General features: G+C 44.8%; 1 protein-coding gene across 2 annotated transcripts in view; it reads left to right on the forward strand.

The window, feature by feature from the left end:
- The first annotated feature begins 373 nt into the window (after positions 1-373).
- LOC132387902 (NACHT, LRR and PYD domains-containing protein 12-like) overlaps positions 374-15238 on the forward strand; it is a 66107-nt gene continuing 51242 nt past the window's right edge. The window contains exons 1-2 of one of the 2 annotated variants that reach the window (XM_059960219.1): positions 389-497; positions 9877-9954. The gene's annotated coding sequence lies outside the window, so the exon portion shown is untranslated. Of the gene's footprint in view, positions 498-9876; positions 9955-15238 lie in introns of both variants that reach the window. The other variant, XM_059960220.1, reaches the window with a different exon arrangement.

Below are 15238 nucleotides of genomic sequence, written 5' to 3' on the forward strand. Positions count from 1 at the left end.
TTCAGTTTCCAAGGCAACTCACAGACATTCTGTCTCCCTGCTGCTGAATTATCAAACAAGCTGTTCGGTCCCTCTCTCTCACTCGTTTAAAGGAACAGTCCACTTTAGAATAGTCCTTCAGATCTCGTCACAGTCTAAACATAGCTACAAGATCTGTGATATATTCGCAAATTCTTAAGAAAGTTTTGTTTATATATTCTCAGCTGACGGCGGAAATTGCAAATATTTGCAAAATTTCATGGACCTACATGTATGTGTAAGTCACGTGAACCTTTCCCCGCTCCCATTTTACCGCAGATCTGCCTTGTTTCCGAGGCTCCGCCCCCAGGTCTGATGACATAAATTACAGTCCGGACTTTCCTTCAGTTCTGTGTTGAAGCGGGTCGGCGGCGGCGGCGGATCGTCTGTAGGGTCCGGATTAGGAGACGACCATCACCCCCAGAGTCGGGAATCCGGGGGAGGGTTCACTGTCCGTGCGTGAAAACAAGTTCTCATCGGTGAGTACCGAGGCCCGTCCCGAGTGTGGACGTCTGATGTAAGGTAATGCACCCAGTTAACTTCCCCGATCTGGCGGCCTCTCTGCGCTTGCTGGACAGAACCTGCCGGGGTCGGTCTGTATTGTGGGACCTTCACAACATACCGACTGAGATGAGCCGCCGCTCAGCCCCTCTTGCCCTGGTCCGGGGAGTGTGATGGGGTGGTGATACCGAGACTGCACTCATCCATTGGGGTTTATCCCGGGAACTTTACCTTCATCACCCGGCCCCACATCGGGTCCAAACTTCACCTGGATCGATATCCGGTGCCTACAATGGAACAGCTTCTGCACTGCTGAAGATCTGCAGAACTGGAACTGCCAGCAGATTTATTGCACCTCGAAGGGGTTAAAACAGCAACTGGCATTTTAGTTTAACCGTTACAGAATGTCAGAGTGTTCAGTGTTCATTGTGGTCATAAGGGAACTCAGAGCATGTGATGTTGAGAATGTAACTTCCTTTTTTTGTTTAGATCTGGTGGGCCTCTTCCTCAGTCACCAGGGAAACAGCCCAGCACAGCTTCAAGGAGTGTTGAAGATCTTTATCACTCTACACAGCCCTTTAGCAGAAACTCAGTGGCCACAGGATCCAGTGTGGATCCGAGGATGATTTGAGCATTTACTGTACGGAATATATAATGTCTGTGCTGGAATGAACAGATGACTAATGAATGTTGGGATTGTATTTATGCAAATCTTTTTTAGAATGTCACAAACATCTTGTAATCGGTCACTATTTGTGAATCAAAAAAAAAGAGATAAATCTCTATACTCTGTTTCCAGGCCTATATTTACGATTTAATATTGAAATATATTGTTCCTGTTCCACTAGAGGAAAAGTGGCGGCCAGCTGATTTGGTGTAAATTTCACTCAACAATATAATAATCAATAATATGCCCAGAGACATGATGAAATGTATCCGGGGCCATTTTGTAAATCACGGAACGAAAGTCAACTCGACCCCCGTCCAGACAATGGGTTCCTCAGGTTACAATTCTGTCATGGGTTGGTGTAGGAGTGTTATTTTTTTTTTTGAACTGGGAATAGCTGAGGCACTGCACGGCAGAAAAGCCCTGGAAGGGCTGGGCCATTCGTTATCATCCTGGGATGAGGAGTCCAGGAACATGGAATTGCCAATGTTTGGTGTTCGCCCGATCTTGTTGCTTCTACATCTGGAACTGGACATTCCTCCTTCAGCGATGAAGCAGACGGGTCACAGGTTGCAGGGAATTCTGATTACTGTGTGAGACAGGGGAAAGTTGTGTGATCATCTTGGGGTAGGTTGGGACCCTGTGAGGATGGGTCCTGGGATATCACACAGGTTTTGATACATGTATAATGGACCCGTCGTTCAAGCTGCCCATGAGTATGAGGTGATGCGTTAGTATTAATGTTCTGTGCTCAGATGTTTGGTTCTGGAGTTCCTTTGGAAGCAAAGAAGGGAATAATTTGCCACTCCTTCCCTCACAGTGAGAGGCTGTGAGTTAATGGGCTGTTCCGTGTTTGCAGCAGTAAACCCGGGGTTTAGTGTTCAATCCGTGTTTGGGAAGTCCCTCTCACTGTCCCCTACAGGCAGCTAGTGGGACTCAAATAGAAACTGCAGAAGGAGAAGATAAAGACAGACGCATTGATATTACAGAAGTACCAGCATTGCAGTGGTGTACAGGGAATTACCGAGGCAGGAGAGGGGAATTGGCCAGAATCACTCGCAGGGATGGCAGCAGAGCAGCAACTTGTGGGAAGTTGGAGGATTGTTGACGTTGTAAAAACAAACAAAAGGCAACAAAAGTTGTTAAAAAAGCAGAGGTAGTATACCAAAGTAAATGAGCCAATAACATTAAAGAGGTTCCTAAACGTTTCTTCAGATACATAAGTTGTAAAAGAGAGGCACGACGGGATATCAGAACGCTGCAAACTGGGGATATAGTAAATGGGACAAGGAAAGGCGGACAAACTGAAGAAGCATTTTGCACTGATCTTCATTGAGGAAGTCACTAGCAGTATATTGGAAGTTCAGGGGGCATCAAGTGTGTGAAGTTACCAGACCAGAGAGGTTTCTTGGTAAAATGAAAGGTCTGACATTAGGTATGTCACCTGGACTTCATGACGGGTACGACAGAATGTGGTCTCAGGGTACTTGGAGACCAGTCATAAAATAGGCCATAGTCTTGTCTGACAAAACTGATCGAGTTCTTTGAAGAAATAACAAGCAGGATAGACAAAGGGGAATCGGTTGATGCTGTGTATTTGCATTTTCAGGTCTTTGTTACGCTTCAGCACGTAAGGTTGCTTAACAAGCTATGAGATCATGGTATTACAAGAAAGATACTAACATTGATATAGCAGTGGTTGATTGCAAAGGGCAAAGCGTCGGAATAAAATGAAGCTTTTCTGGATTGGTCCCAGTGACAGTGATTTTCCACAGGAGTCTGTGTTGGGACCGATTCTTATACGTCATATGCTAATGATTTGGACGATGGAATTCATGGCTTTGTTGCAAAGTTTGCAGACAGAACGAAGATAGGTAGAGGGGCATGCGGTTTTCAGGAATTAGAAAATCTACAGAAGGACTTGCACAGTTAGGAAATTGGGCAAGGAAATGCAATAATGTGTCGAGAAATGTATGGTCATGCACTTTGGCAGACGAATGATTAGTTATTTTCTAAGTACAAAAGAAAACTGAGGTGCAAAGGGATTTAGGGGTCGTTGTGCAGGATTCCCTGAAGCTTAATTTACAGGTTGAGTCTGTGGTGAGGAAGGGAAATGCGATGTCAGCATTCATCTCAACAGGACGAGAATATAAAGCAACGATGTAATGTTGAATCTGTATAAAGCACTGCTGAGGCAGCACTTGGAGTATTCTGAGCAGGTCTGGGCCTCTTAATTTCGAAAGGAATGTGGTGAAACTGCAACGGGTTCAAAGGGTGTTCGCAAAAGCGATTCCACGATTGAATGGCTTGTCATGTGAACCGCGTTAGATGGCTCTGAGCCAGTAGTCTCTGGAATCCAGAAGAAACAGTGGTAACTTTATTGAAATATATGGAATGTTGAATAGCCTTGATAGTGTTGATGTGGAGATAATGTTTCCTCTGGTGGGATACTATACGAGCAGATAACCCTACTTCAGAATACAGGGCCCCCTATTAGAACATGGCGAGCAGGGATTTATTTTACCAGAGAATGTTGAATCTGTGGAAGTTTTTTTTTTGCCGCAAGCAGCTATGCAGGTCATATTTTTATATATATTTAAGACAGTGGTTTATTGGCTCTTGAATGGTGAGGGCATGAAAGGATTTGATGAGATGGCAGGAGATTGGGAATGTCAGGAAAACTGGACCAGCCATGCTGAAAATGTGGAGCAGACTCGATGGGCCAAACGGCCTAATTCTGCTCTTCTATTGTATGGTCGAATGGAGATAGGACATAACTTAGAACATAGAATAGTACATCACCGGAACACGCTCTTTGGAATCAAATCTGGAATCATTTTCCTGAACCACCTTTTAACCCTCTTCATTCCAAACATCCTTTCTCATGTTAGCGGCCCGAACCTGCGCACAGTACTCTCAGTGTCGCCTCATCAGGACTCTATAAATTCTCAACAGTACCTCCTTTTTTTATTATAGTCCTCTTGAAGTAAATGCAAACATCACGTTTACCTTCTTCATCACTGGCACCGCCTGTATAATAACCTGTTGGGAAAACTGCTCAAGCACACCCAAGTCTCTTTGCGCCTTAGTAATTTTTTTTTTTAATTTCGAAATTTTGGCCCAACCTGTCCATGATCTCCACATAATTAAAATGGGAAATCTGTTTATTTTTATCTTGTACCGAGGCGCAATTAAAATATTGTTTTGCATACCATCCATACTGATCAATAGAGCACAACAGAACATTGAGATTATATAGGGTAAGTGGAGCTACAGAGTGTAACAAAGCATCATCGTTTCAGAGAAACCAAAGTGCACTTTGGCATACGGTGCAAGGTCACAGCAAGTTACATTGTGAGGTTAAAGTGCATCTTATCCTGCTGGGGTCCATTCAGTATGCTTAAGGCAGCAGAATGAAAGCCGTTCTTGAGTAAGGTGATTTGTGTTTTCCAGTGAGTGCTTAATCTTCGTCCCAGGTGGAAAGCGAGAATGTCCAAGACTGTGAGGTTATTCTGCCTGCTTTACTGATACAACAGGAAGTTCATACACACCTCATGGTGGGCAGTCTGGTTTTCGCGATGTCGACAGCTCTCTGCAGTTCCTGGCAGTCATGAGTAAAACAGTAGCAGTACGAACGCGTAAAGTACCCTCTTGGGATACTTTCTATGGTAGGTTGATGAAGTTTAGTGAACGACAATAGTTAAATGCCAAATTTCCTTTTGTTAGTTCCATCTCTGTCATTTTAGAATCTTTTCCATGCAATAGTAGGTGTTGTAAATTTATTGACTGTGTATTGTTGGAGGACCACTTGTGATTGAGCTTGATCCCTTCTCCCACCTGTTTCATTCAGTTTATTGCATGCCGATTTTGTTCAATCTCTGTCCAGCCTGTATCCCACCACCACAATGATATATATCAGTCATCTTGTTCAACCTCTGTCCAGTCTGTATCCCACCACCTCAATAATATCCCACCACCTATTAGCACCAGCTAAATGATATATATCAGTAATATTTCTTCCAATCTTTCCTTTAATTGTGAAGTACAGTTTTGCACCTCTCATAGCAATGGATCATCCCGGACTCGATTGTTGTTAGCTAGAACTACCAGCGTTTTAATGGAATAAACACAAAGCAAGGTAAATCAGACATTACAATACTTGTTTCACGGTTACAAATTTTCTGCTGTGGTAATCTTTGTGATATTGAAACTCACAACACATGATGTGAAGTTTGTTACTTCGCCTTTTGTTTATTTTCGGTTCCTTATCTTCTGACTGTGCCTTGCATTTGTAGCTTCTGAAAGCAGCTAACGGTGGAGTCATTTTCAAAGAATTGTGGATCTGTATTCCATGTCAGTTTCTTTTGTCACTTAGACAGACCATTGGGATTCACTATATCAGTTATCGAACATAGAACATAAACTAGTACAGTGCAGTACTGGCCCTTCGGCCTTCAATGTTGTGCAGACCCTTAAGCCCTGCCTCCCATAAATCTTCCACCATAAATGCCTCCTTATACCTGCCCAGTATTCTCTTAAATTTCACTAGTGTATCTGCCTCCACCACTGACTCAGACAGTGCATTCTACGCACCAACCACTCTCTGGGTGAGAAAACTTCCTCCTACATCCCCCTTGAACTTACTTCCCACTCCTTACTTTGAAGCCATGCCCTCTTGTCTGAACAGTAGTCCACTAGGGAAGAGACGCTGGCTGTCCACTCTATCTGTTCCTCCTAATATCTTGTATACCTCTATCATGTCACCTCTCATCTTCCTTCTCTACAAAGAGTAAAGCCCTAGCTCCCTTAATCTCTAATCATAATGCATACTCTCTAAACCAAGTAGCATCCTGCTAAATCTCCTCTGTACCCATTCCAATGCTTCCATATCCTTCCTATAGTGAGGAGACCAGAACTGGACACAAGTGCTGCCTAGCCAGAGATTTATAGTGCTGCCTCATTACCTTCCGACTCTTAAACACTATCCCTCGAATTATGAAGGCTAGCACCCCATAAGCTTTCTTAACTACGCTATGTACCTGTGAGGAAAATATCAGGGATGTGTGGACATGTACCACCAGATCCCTTTGCTCCTCCATACTACCAAGTATCCTGCCATTTACTTTATACACTGCTTTAGAGTTTGTCATTCCAAAGTGTACCAGCTCACACTTCTCCGGGTTGAACTCCATCTGCTACTTCTCAGCCCACTTCGGCATCCTACCAATGTCTCTCTTCAAATTTAGACAGTCCTCCACACTATCCACAACTCTACCAACCTTTGTGTCGTCCGAAAACGTGTAAACCCACCCTTCTACACCCTCATCCAGGTAGTTAATAAAAACATCTTCCTCAATATACCCGTCTGTTCCTTGCTTCCTAAAGCTCTGATATGCTGCCTTCTTCCACCTGACTAGATTTTCCACCTCACATGTCACACATGGTTCCTTCACCCTATCGTTCTTTATCTTCCTTACCGAGCCAAATTTATCCCTAACATCCGGCAAGAGATCCCTAAACAATGATCACATGTCCATAGTACATTTCCCTGCCAGAATACATCATCCCAATTCACACCCGCAAGTTCTAGCCTTATAGCCTCACAGTTTGTCCTTCCCCAATTAAAAAAAAACTTGTCCTCTCCGATTCTATTCTTTTCCAGGATAATGGTAATAGCCAGAGAACGGTGATTACTGAACCGATATGCTCACCCACTGTGAAATCTGTGACCTGACCACGTTCGTTACCTAATACTAGATCCAACATTCGCCCTCGTCGGCCTGTCAACATACTGTGATAGGAATCCGTCCTGGACACACTTAACACACTCTGCCCCGTCTAAACCTTTCGTTCCTTGTCTAGATGAGCACGCTGATCTTCAGGAGATTTTGTTTGACAGTTAATTGACAGTAAAGGAACCAAACGTTTTCTCAATAAATTATCCTGCCACCAAATTGTCTGTACTTGTAGAAATTTGCTCATTACAGTTATTGTTTACAAAGTTCACAAGAATGATTCTGGAATGGAAAAGGTTTTATATATGAGGAGCATTTGGTGTGTCTGGGACTCTTCTGAATGGAGGGGTGGCGACTCTGGGAACAGAATTATCAATGAAATCCTGAGGTCTGCATAGAGTGGATGGGGACAATATGTTTTCAACTGTAGGTGAGTCTCGGATCTACGGTCGCAATCTCAATCTATTCAATTGTATCTGGGGACCTTCCCTGCCGTCACTCTGTCCAGTAGCGGGATCTGAATTGCACCTGTTTCAATGTCTGGGATTAATCCACACACAGGAATTTGATGACATTTTTAGACACATTTTTGTACAAAGAAGGAAACTTCATGGTTATCACCACAATGCATTGCGTAAGGACCATTTTAAATATCCCATAGTTGACATTTGGAGCAGACAGAACGCATCCAAGAATGTATTTTGATTTCGGAACAGTTTCAGCGCTGCTGGAAGATCAGCAGAGATGGAAATACCAACAGATTTACTGAATACACCTCGAGGCAGGGTTGAAACAGCCACTGGAATTTTAGCTTCTCCGTTACAAAATGGCTGAGTGTTTGGTATTCATCTTCCTCATAATGAAACTCAGAGCATGTGAGGTTGAGTCTGTTAGTTCCTATTTTGAGTTAGTTCTGCTGAGCCACTTCCTCCATCACCAGGGTAACAGCCCACCAGAGCTACAGAGATTTTTATCGCTCTCTGGTCACCGTCCTTCAGTGGCCTTAGGAGCCGGTGTGGATGCGAGGAAGCCTTGAGCATTCACTGTATGGAGTATATGATGTCTGTGTTGGAATGAAGAGCTGACTAATGGATGGAAGTAGGGATTGCATTTATGTAAATCTGTTCAGAATAGCACAAACATCTTTCAGTCAGTCAATATTTGTGCATCAAAAAGAAAACAAAAACCTGCATTGTTTCCAGTGATTTATTTCCAATTTTATATTAAAAGCATTTTGTTATTATCTTTTCTACGAGAAACGTGGCGCCGAATTGCGCTGCTCCAGATGCCGCTCAGCAATAACTTAGTGAACAAATGTACCCAATTTCCCTGCTGGAGACAAGTTAAGATACTGCATATTCACACCCGCTGGTGACCATAGCCCGGGTTCCCCACCCAGTTAAAGCATCATCAGGTTCCCATTCTGTTTTGAGCTGGAGGGTGCGTTAATATCAGAACGGGGGATAGCCAAGACACTGCAGTATATTACCGACAGGAAAGTGTCCTGGGAGAGTTGGTGCTCGGGCTGTAATGTGAGATGGTATGAAACTGGCAGTGTTAGGGTTTGGCGTTGGCCCAGGATTGAGCTTCTACAGATGGGGCTGGATGTTTCTCCTTCTGCAATAAAGCAGTTTTCCAGTCCGGCGGGTGGATATAGGTTGTAGGGCATGAGCTATAATGAGAGGTTGGACAAGCACTGTGCTACAGAGGAATAAATTTAAACTGAGAGTAATTCTCAGGTCCATTTCCCAGGAAATATTCCTATATAAAACCTGGGTTGTTTCTCTAGAGTGTTGCAGGCTGTGGTGAGTCTTAACAGATTTCTATAAGATTATGAGAGGCATAGGTAGTGTAGATAGACAATATCTTTATCCCAGGGTTGAAATCTCTGATACCGGATGGTATACATTTAAAATGTAGGATTGGTTCATAGGAGGTATGAGAGGCAAGTATTTTTTTTACACAGAGAGTGGTGTGGCTGGAATGTGCTTCCTGCGCTGGTGGTAGAGGCAGATATATTGAGGATTTGTAAGGGGTGTTTAGATTGACTCGTGAATGTGAGGTAAGTGAAACGATTGGCATTGTGCAGGCAGTCATTTGGACATTTGATGACGAACTTAAATGGTTCGGTACAGCATTGGGGTCGAAGGGCCTGTTCCTGTGTTGTACTGTTCTAGGTTCTGTCTCTCTTGTCGAGTGGTTTCGGGGTAATGGTGGTAAAACAGTGAGTGGGATCAGCAGGTCAACTGGAGCCCATTGTGGAAAACGAGATCACTCACTTCTCTCGGCGAAACAAAAATGCAGAGTGTGTTTTAATGGTGACTGAATGAGGTGCAGTGGGTAGAGAGAGAATTCAAATGTACATTGTATTTATTGTAAGCGTTATTGAATATAATTTAATCCATCTCTTCACCAGCTCATATTCCTTTCCCTTTCCTGATCGCTCTCTGTCTCCATCTCTGGAGATAGATTTCCAACCAACTTATTTTATAAACCTATAGATAACTTTGGTAATCTCGACCGGACCTCTTCCCAACTAAACACCCGTAAAGTGTTCTTTCCTCTTCCCAGTTTCTTTGCTTCCGCCGCTTCTGTTGCCAGGATGTGGCTGTCCTCCCTCCGCTATTGGTGTAGTTCTCACTCATGTCTCCTCCATTCCCCGTAGTTCGTCCTCACCACATCTTTTACCACCGTAATAGTGATAGAGTTCCGCTTGTCCTTACCTACCACACCTTCAGACTGTGCAACTTCCAACATCTCCGAAGAGATCTTACAACTAAACATACCTTAACCTTTCTCGCCCTCCCAGCCTCTTGTTTCAAGAGGGATCACTCTCTCAACAATTGCCTTGCTCATTCATCCCTCCTCCCTTTCTGCTCACCAGCTTATTACTTCCCCCCGGGTCTCCTCTTTCCCTTTTTTCTATTGACAATGTTCCTATTCTTTCTTCACCAGCTCCTGACCTGTCCATCACTTGACTTCATCTGTGACATCCAAGCTCGCCTCGTTCTCCTCCCGAAACTTTTTATTCAGGTATCTTCCCCCTCCCTTTGCAGTAATGAAGACTCTTTGCCCAAAATGTTTACTCTTTTCCGAGGATACTGTCTGTTGTGCTAAATACCGCCAGCATTGTGTGTGTTGCTTTGGATTTCCAGCATCTGCAGGCGTTCTCGTGATTAGGGTAATTATTTGGACTGGAGATAGTAACTTTGTTGGAGTAAAATCCGGCTCCCCGTAAATACGGGTTATACAGACCAAAGAACAAACTGCCGGAGGAACTCAGAGGGTCGGGCAGCATCAGTGGAGGGAAATGGACTTCAACATTTCGGGCCGAGACCCTCCCTCTGGATTGAGAGTGGACGGGATATAGTCAGAGAAAAGAGGTGAGGGGTGGGGATGGGGCAAGAGCTGGGGAGTGAGAGGTGGATCCAGGAGAAGAGGGAGGTGGGGAGGTGGAAATAGTGACAGGGGTGGGATGAGAGGGATTGGGGCAGCACGGGGCTGCAGAAATGAATTTAATTCCTTGGAGGATTATCCAAGAGGTTAGAGAGTATTTGTTATAGAGATTCACCAGACTGATTCCTGGAGGAAGATGAAGATCAGTGAAGGACAGAGGCCAGAAGATGAGTGGAGACCCAAGGGATCGAAGAAATGGTAATCAGGCCATGTGTCTGAGATTGAGGAGCAGCCGTCATCTAGTAGATGGCTTAATGGCCACCTGTTGCTGTTTCTCACTTGATGTTTCAGTGTTCCCGTCCAGTGAAGTCCCGGACGTAGTTTTTCGTGGCCCCGCCCCCTCTTTCACAGTCCCCGGATGGGCGGGGGTTTTCTGTCCTTTCTGTGTTGAAGCAACCCTAACGGAGTTGGTCCGGGTTGTGGGACCTCCACGCCGAACCGCATGAGATGAGCCGCCGCTCAGTCCCTGTTGCTCGGGTCACAGGAGCGGGATGAGGTGGTGATGCCGGGTCTAGTCCATCCGGTCAGTTGTACCTGGGGAACTTTATCTCCATCACCCGGCCCGGTGTCGGAACCAAACTTCACCTGGATCGATGCCTGGGGTCGACAATAGTTTTACAGCACATTGAAAGCGGCCATTTTGCCTTTTTGTAGTCTTTCAGACAGAGAAGTTTAACCAGAGCAATCGCTCTGGAGACCCCTCCACGTGTATGAGTAGTTCCATCTTTCCCCGTTCAGAAAGGACAGTGAGATCCAGATCTCTCACGTCCTCCCGGGGGACTGGGAAGTTTATTTCCATCTTCTTTCCATTGCTATGGCTAGCCGACATGCAGCCAATGTTTCCCGATATATGGCCCTATTAATGCGAGAATTAAGACTTTTTTCATTTATCTGAGTTTCTCGGAAATGTGAACACTCCCTCCAGAATTTCCAAAGGAGCTACCCAGGCTGTCACACACGGTTAAAATTGGGAATCTCGTTTTTTTTTCACAAACGAACCGAGGGACAGTGAAAATCCTGTCTTTGCCATCACCCATATAGATCAATACATCACACCAGTACATTGAGGTGATAAATGGTTAAATACGTTCACAGAGAAAGTAGAGTACAGGTAGATATATGGTGCAAAGTCACATTTAGTTAAACTGTGAGGTCAGGGGTCTATCTCATCACACTGGGGAACATTCATTTCGCTTCTAACAGCAGAACGGAAACTGTCCTTGAGCCTGGTGTTACGTTTCAGTTTTATTTTATTTTCGATAAAGAATGGGAGACTGAGAAGTGAGGGGGATCTTATGCTGGCTGATAGCATACATGCATTCACCTGAATTATACCACAATAGGTTTGTATACCTCGAGCAGGGCTTCCCAACTTGGGGTCCAGAGGCCCCACCGTTGACGCATAGCATAAAAAAGGCTGAGAACCCCTGCGAGCATCTCTCCTGATTCTCATGTTCTCCAAGGTATCAATTTGTAATCGGTTCAACCTGCCCCTGTAACACAGTTCCTTAAATGACAGCAACATCCGTGTCTGCCAGGCCTCCTGCACCGGCCTGTCACAGGGTCCGAGGGAAACCTTGTCAGGCCCTGGGGATTTATCCATCCTAATTCTCCTCAAGGCCGCAAACACCTGTGGTGTTATCCGTACACAATCCATGACTTGACTGGATTTCCTCATTTCTATAGTCTCTATCTGTCTCCCAAGTAAACACAGGCGCAAAGATATCATAAACGATCTCTCCCATCGCTTACAGCTCAATGCGTAGGTAAGCACGCTGATATTTAGAAGATACTTCCTAACTGTTAGCGGGGCGGGGAGGAAATAACAGGTTATCTCAATAATTTATCCTACTCCCACTTTGTCTGTTATTCGTGAAAATTTTGTTATTGTTTGCAAGTGATTCTGGTCTGCAAACCTTTATCTATGTCGAACTTTTGGTGTCTCTGGGCCTGTTCTCAATGGAGGGGTGGTGACCCTGGGAACAGGAACCTCAATGAAATCCTGAGATCTGGATAGAGTCGATGATGACAAGATGTTTTTCAACAGTAGGGGAGCCTAGAACCTGAGGTCACAATCTCAATCCATTTAATTGTATCTGGGAACCCACCCTTCCATCATACTGTCCAGCATCAGGATCTGAATTCCTCCTGTATCAATGCCGGAGGATGATCGAAGTTATAAGATATTTGTAGACACAGGAATATGATGAAACGTTTAACCACTTAACTGAACAAGGAAGGAAACTTAATGGCTATTACCACAATGCATTGTGTGATGCCATTTTTAAATATCCCAAAGCTGACATTAGTAACAGACAGGCCGCATTCAACAAATGTGTTTCGATTTTTGGACCAGTTTCTGCACTGCTGGAAGTTCTGTAGATATGGGACTACCAACAGATTTAATTGATGCACTTCGAGGCAAGGTTAATCCAGCCACGGAATTTTAGCTTCCATATTACAAAATAGCTGACAGCTCCGTATTCATCTTTGTCATAATGAAACAGAGCATGCGAGGTTGAGTTCCTTATTTCCAATTTTCAGTTAGTTCTGCTTCCTTCATCACCAGGGTAACAGACCACCAGAGCTCCAAGGAGAGTTGAACATTTGGGCTTTATTGAGATTGTACCTGGAATATGGTGTAAAACCCAGCTCCCCATACACACACGGGTTATATAAACCAAATAACAAACTGCCGGAGGAACTCAGTGGGTCGTGCAGCATCTGTGGAGGGAAATGGGCCGTCAACGTTTTGGTCCGAGACCCTCCCTCTGGGCTAAGAGTGGACTGGAAATAGTCAGAGAAAAGAGGTGAGGAGTGGCGATGGGGCAAGAGCTGGGGAGTGAGGTGGATACAAATAACGGGGGAGGTGAGAGTTGGAAATAGTATCGGGGGGTGGGAAGTGAGTGGTTTTGTCAATACGTGACTGCAGAAGATGGAAATTAATTATATCGAGGATTAGCAAAGTGGTTGGAGAGAATTTGTTTTAGAGATTCACCAGCCTGTTTCCTGGATGGAAACAGAGATCTACAGATGTGTGGCGACCGAAGAAATCGAGGAGGAACATATGGCTGAGATTGGAGAGCAGCCGTAATCATGTTGATTGTGTGAGAAACAGCACCTCCTGGTGTTTCTCACCTGATGTTTCAGTGTTCCTGTCCAGTAAGTCTCCAGAGGAATGTGAATAGATATTAGTGTTTATAAATATAGAAGTGGTTTGAATGAAACTTGCACAATTCCTGCTTTGGTCTGAATTGTGTGTCAGACAGGAATGAGATATGAACACATAACTCTGACACTGGGCGATGGCGTGTGTGGAGCTAGAGGGACGGGGAAGATACACAGGGAAGCTTTAAATGTAGTTGGTGTAAATATGAAATAATATGAAAAATGTGTCAGGCAGCTTGTGAGGGGCGAGGAGCTGAGTCACCAGTTCAGGTGGTAGACCCCCCCCCCACATCATGCGTTCCAGCTTGTCACTCCCATTTCAAATGCAGATCTGCAGCATCTGCGGGTTTTTCCTTCAGAGGCCCCGCCCCGCTCTGATGACTATCACTTTGCAGATACTCCAGTCTCCAGATGAGCGGTGGCTTTCTTTCCGTTCGTGTTGAAACGGTTTGCCGGCGGGGAGCCGCGTGACGGACAGCTGCCTGCGGCAAATAGACCAAGTTTCCATCGCTCATTCCGGAGAGGAAAACGCGAACGACAATTTTTCATCGGTGAGGGGACAGACCTGATGTTGGGCAGTGAGTCCCGTTAATTTCCCCGAACTGATGGCCTTGTCCCGCTTCCTAGATACATCCGGCCAGGGTTGCTCAGTATTGTGGAAATATTACACCGAATCACCTCAGATGAACCGTTGGTCTCGCTCCAGCAGGGGTTGAGGTGGTGATGCCGGGACTCAATGCATCCGTTCAGTTGCACCTCCAGAACCTGTTTCCAGCCACCCCAGTGATATATATCTCTGATTACACCACCCTGAGTGAGATGTGGGAAAGGTGTGCATGGATCTCTGTGTGAGCTGTGTCCCTGTGAGGTTGGAGCCTGGGATCCCACACGTTTTGACCCAGGTAAAATAGATGTGGGGATGAAGTTGCCCCGGTTTATGAGATGTTGAACGAGTATTTCTGTTCTGTGCTCAGACGTTTGGTTCTAGTGTTCCTTGGGAAGCAAAACAGAGAATGAGTTTCCATTCCGTCATTCACAGGAAAAAGTTTTTAAATACGCTCTTTTGTGGTTCCACCAGTAGAAATGGAGCCGGGGCTTCATTGTCCCATCCATGTTTGCAAATTTCGCCTCACTGTCTATCGGCCAGTGGGAGTCGAACAGAAACTCAAGACGCTGAAGATGGAACAGAACATGGAACAGTACATCACAGGAACAGGCCCTTCGGCCACAATGGTGTGCTACACCAGCTGAAGAGTAAATCAACCCCCTCCCTCAAAATCTAGGATTGGTGGGGGGGGGGGTGGGGTTGAAATTAGGGCGGGGGTGATTATTTACCAACTGAATTACAACAAGCCCGGATACATTGGGAATGGAGAGTATGTCTGGATTAGACGGAGTGTCTGGGATCTGAGAGTGCCACCTCAGAATAAAGAAGCTTCACTTTAAAACTGAGATGAGAGACATTACTTCAGCCAAAGGTTGTTTGATCTGTGGAATTTGAAAATGTGATGGAGGCGATCGCTGGTTTTATTCATGTTCTGGCTTGCTAAATAGGTTGAGAATTATAGCAGGAAGCAAGAATACGGTGTTGGAAAGTAATCCTCCATGATTGATTATGGAACAGACTAGAATGACTTTATCAGATAATTCTCCTGTTATATATTATGACTTGTATCTTATATCATGACTGAAT

Source organism: Hypanus sabinus, unplaced genomic scaffold (assembly GCF_030144855.1).
Source record: "Hypanus sabinus isolate sHypSab1 unplaced genomic scaffold, sHypSab1.hap1 scaffold_233, whole genome shotgun sequence".
Taxonomy (NCBI): Eukaryota; Metazoa; Chordata; class Chondrichthyes; order Myliobatiformes; family Dasyatidae; genus Hypanus; species Hypanus sabinus.